This window comes from Brienomyrus brachyistius, unplaced genomic scaffold, assembly GCF_023856365.1.
Source record: "Brienomyrus brachyistius isolate T26 unplaced genomic scaffold, BBRACH_0.4 scaffold51, whole genome shotgun sequence".
Taxonomy (NCBI): domain Eukaryota; kingdom Metazoa; phylum Chordata; class Actinopteri; order Osteoglossiformes; family Mormyridae; genus Brienomyrus; species Brienomyrus brachyistius.
The window spans coordinates 950323-955558 of record NW_026042326.1 but is presented as its reverse complement, the minus strand read 5'-3'; positions in this window follow the sequence as shown (position 1 = coordinate 955558).

Here is a 5236-nt window from a genome sequence, read left to right as displayed (position 1 = left end):
GCTGATGTCATATTCTGTGATGTTTAGCCTTTTCCGGTTCAAGGTCACAATCAACCTATCCCAGGAAGCACAAGGCAGGGGACACCCTGGAGGCAGGTTCACCTACAGTCACCTGTTGTTATTATACAGTATATAATGTGTCCTCCTAAGATGTCATTTGACTGGAAGAGGAAGTTGACAGGGTCACACCCCTACATGTGATGTCATCGTAAAGCGCTAACTGCCCTCTTCAAATAACAAAAGAACATAATAAGAGTGGCATGCATAGTATGAGATAATATTAGCAAAATACTGGACTGGACAATCATATCAGTGCCCCTGCAGGTGAAAGATTACTGCTATGCACTGGAGCACCATAGCTCTAAAACCTTTTTTACGCCTCGGCCCTTTTTTAACATTGAAAAGTCCCATGGCTCACCACCAACCAAAAATGTTACGAAATGATATTCTGTAGCCTAGTCTTGACAAAATAGCCTCTCAATTTATTTATACTCACTCAGTGTGAAACCTTAGCCTGTTTTGGATGAACACAAAGCTAATATTCTGGCAGGAACTGAAGACAGACACACACAAAGCTCTTCCTCAACACCTCTCAGTCTGTTTTTAGTTTTTGTATGAGTAAGGCTTGGAAAAACTCAGCTCACAGACATGTCGTGGGAAAATGGGAGTACGTTCCACACCCATCAGCGATTGGTGAAAATCCACGATATATGAGGATTGTATAAATAAACCATTTTTTTATAGTCTAAGCCTTAAAATACCCATCCCACACACTTTAAACACATGTGCATTTATTAAAACAACACATGATATGTGGATGTCGGGCAAAGGATATGAGTAACATAATACTGTATGTAATGTGGTTCCGTTTTAACGATGGCTTCATCAGGAGTTGCTGCCACCCTCTTTTTCTGTTTGACTAAAGGAAAGTTATGTGGTGGTTTTTATATTCTTTTCATCCTTCTTGATGTATCGTACCATTGATTCATTCAAGCCATAATGGTGAGCGACGTCCTCGTAACGCTTTCCTTCCTGAAGCATATCCGTGAGATTTACCTTCTCCTGAATGGTCAAGGTCTTCCTCTGGTGCTTAGGCTCACTACTACCAGAAGGCTTAGAAGATGCAGGACGCTTGGGAGCCATCGCAGGGCTTAAAACAAAATGAAAACAATCGAACCACATACAAGGTACGTGAGATGCAAAGAACTGTGACGCATCTGGGAAAAGTCCGCGATATAGCGGGGGCAGGATAGCTGAACCGCGATATAGCGGGGGATCACTGTAATGTTGAAATAGCTTTGTTTGTTTAGAATACATAACTACATAACAGCATAGACATTCGACAATGGCATATTATTTACAAATACTTAATTTTCAAAAAAGCTTTTTAGACCAATTAAATGAAATTTGGATAATTTCCCACGGTACACCTTACAATCTCTCACGCGGCACAGTGGTTGAAAATCACTGCTCTAAAATACTATCTGAGGTATTTCAGTCAGAGTGTGCATTCCTTTGCTAAGTACTGAGTTAATTTGATTGTGGTTATGTATTGATTTGTGATTTAAGTGTCAAAATTCATATACAGCCATCTTTACAATAGAAAAGTTAGTCTGCTTTCTTTCATGTGTGTTTACTACTGTTGCTATGAAGTTTTGTCTAATTTAGAAAACAACTCAGGAGTGATATTTACTGTAGATTGTGTTACTGTTGGTGTAATAAGAGATCTGTATTAATCGTGGGCTGGTATCTTTATTCTTTATAGTCCTTGTACCTGTTAGGGTTGCCATGACAGAATGAACTCCTCACTTTTACCTCTTTCCCACTCGTACCTTACTGGTGCCGGTGCCGGTACCAACAGGGAGCTGGTTCTCATGTGGTGCTCAAGTGGCACAACTTGAGAACCAACCCACATCTTCACTGGTTAAACACAGCATGTATAACAGATGGCAAGTACACATACAATGATGGGCATGTAGCATTTTTGAGTTTATTTAAATAATGTTTTTGAAGCAGAATGTTTAGGTTAATGCTAACTTAAGCTCTAGTTCTTAAGTCAGCATTAGTCAAAACATTCTTTATTATGAAATAAATACTAGCTAGGTACATTACAAACCATTTGGAATTAAATATTTGGCACATTTTTGTTGTATAGTTGTGTTGTATAGTATAGATGATGGATGTCATCCATTGATTGGACATATCCATAAACAAGCCATACATGGGACACAATAGTCCCTGGATTTAATTGGATGCAGTTCACCCAAGACTTTAGTTTCATCAGAGTTCATTACCTATATATGTCACCGTCTGAAATACCTACTCAAGAGTGCAGCTTCTATTTTCAGTTCAATGTACCATGTAAGGAAACGTCATGGAGAGTGAGCCCTGCAACTCTGCGGAGATGTCTGACTTCTTTTGCTTGTACTGGTGACCCTGTTCTTGCGATCATTACTACCAGAAGTGAGGACAGGAATGTATATAGAACGTTGAATTACCTTTCATGGCTTCAGCTTCACTATGGTCCTGCTCTGATCCTGCAAAACTGAGACCGTCAACTTGATCTGCCTCTCAATCCCACTTTCACACTCGGTTCAAGTACATGCTGGAGATCCTGGTCAGAGAAGAGCAAAGGTACAAAATCATCTATAAGAAGTAGGGATGTTAGCTCTAGCTTCCTATACAGGATGCCATTCTAAGGCGCACCTTTGCCAGAGGATAACACCCACTCTAAACGTCTTCGACTTCGTGCCAAGAATGCGGAAACTGCTCTCACTGCATGCATATGAGCACTGAACAAGGGCCCTGGGCCCAGCACCTTTCTGGCCTCTGACTGCCAGGTTTTCTCGGAGGTGTGAGTTGAATTTACCCTGTTTGGAAACTTAAGTCAGACATTCCTAACAAACACTCTGACTGCTCATCCTGGTCATCCTGGCCGGTCTGCAGGGGCATAGGAACCAGGGGGCATGGGGGCCGTGTACCCACCAATATTTATTTTGGCTTTATTCCCCCCCCCCCCCCCCAAAAAAAAAAAAAAATAGACCTTTATATTTAAATGATTAAGTTGTGTCCCTCCAATATAACTCTCTCAAACACTATTGTCCGGAACCCAGCACCAAGCGATGATCATGTACCGGAGCATCCAAAACATATGGTCTCAAGTCACGACCATAAAGCCAGTCATTAACCTTCCACAGCTCGGGATATGATTACATCTTAGTGTTTGGACACGGTGTTCATTATCAGAGGTAGGCTGTTGTTTTCACCCTCCCTTCCAGTGTAGTAATTGTTGCCGGCCAACAGGGGGCCCCCAAACCTTGGTAGCCCACAGAAATGCATGGTTTGAATGATGTTAAACATTGCAGCTGTTCATTATGCCTTGCACAGAAATCCCGATCCATACTCTGATCTAAATTCTATGAGGCCATTTTCCCCATTCACTTCCCTTAACATACGACGTAGCACCATTTTTTCTCATGTGAGCATCAGTGTCTCACAGCAGGACCCGAGAGTCTGTAGGAGGTCCCCCCGCCAAAGCACCTTACCCACTATCTCCTATGAAGTCTGGGTGCTGCTCTTTTGTCCATGCATACAAACCACAGAGATTTTGCAGTCACAAAGAGGCGGCCCTTCTGTCCATCGCCTAGACCTTATCCACCTTTTCTTTTATACCAAAAGCAGCTCAGCAGACTATGGATGCTGATTACAGTGCAATCTGGGATCATTCAGTCAGCCCAGGGATTTGAACTGGCAGCCTTTTGAGTTCCAACCCACAAGGTATTGATTTCTTTATAATTATTCTAAAGTCTAGAGAATAGTACAAATAAACCTTTCTATGGGTGTATCTGTCACGAATTCTCCTTGTGTCAGGTAGGAAATGTCCAAAGACATGAGCCACCAACTACCGCTCATCCATTGAGAGCCTGCTGACGTTCTGTATCACAGTATGGTACGGCAGCTGCACCATGGTAGACAGGGAGAAGCTCCAGAGAGTAGTAAAGGCAGCACAAAAGATCACCGGCTGCCCTCTCCCCTCCCTGATGGATATTTACACCTCCTGCTGCCTCAGCAGAGCAAAAAACATCATCAAGGACAGCTCCCACCCTGGCTCTGACCTGTTTGACCAGGGAGGCGCTACAGGTGCATCACAGCGAGGACAAAGACTCGAGAAGAGTTTTCTCCCAAAAGCCATAACCACCCTAAACTCACACATGCACTGACTACACAGTCTAACCCCCCCAACCCCTGGACTTCTTTCCGTCCATCAACTGTGCAATATCCAATATCTAACTGGTATTGATAATAACTGTGCAATATTTGTATACTGTACAATATCATCGCTCTGTGTCATCATTACTCACTGCACATGATCATCATTACTGTGTAATATTTAAACAATAACCTACATAGTTATTTATTCCTTCCATATGTATATAGTATAAAGTTTTTGCACTTTTTGCACTATTTGTTTATTGTTTGTTGCGTTTTCAACATGCATGTTTGCACTGGAGGAGTTGCTTTTAATCTCATTGTACATGTGTATAGTGACAATAAAAGGCATTCATTCATTCATTCATTCAACTGGTGTCTAATATTGTTGATTAATATTAGTGTATGATTGTGCCTGTATGTGCTGTGCTACATGGGATAGTCCTGCCACCCTCCATACACAGGATGATGGATGGATGGATGGATGGATGGATGGATGGATGGATGGGGAGAGAAGTTATTAATATTGGATATTATGCTAGTTCATCAAGCTTTTCCCCCTAGAATCACTGGTCTTGTGGATCACTGCCTGTTTTTTGACTCTTTAAAATGGTCAGTAAACAAACCTACCCACCCATCTATCCATCCATCCATTTTCTGCCACTTATCCGGGGGCGGGTAACAGGGGCAGCAGTCTATGCAGGGACGCCCAGACCTCCCTTTCATCAGCCACCACCTCCAGCTCCTCCGGGGGAATACCAAAGTGTTCTCAGGCCAGCTGAGAGATATAATCTGTCCAGTGTGTCCTGGGTCTGCCCCAGAGTCTCCTCCCGGTTGGACATGCCCAAAGACCTCCGCAGGAAGTCGTTCAGGAGGCATCCTAACTAGATGCCCCTGCCATCAGGGAATATCATTGCCATGAAGAGGTGTACTTGGTCTGCACATTGTTTAAGTAAGTAGTGCATGTCAAAATAACAACTACATGAATGTTAGGACCCAAGGTTTTCCAGCAGAACATTGCCCAGAG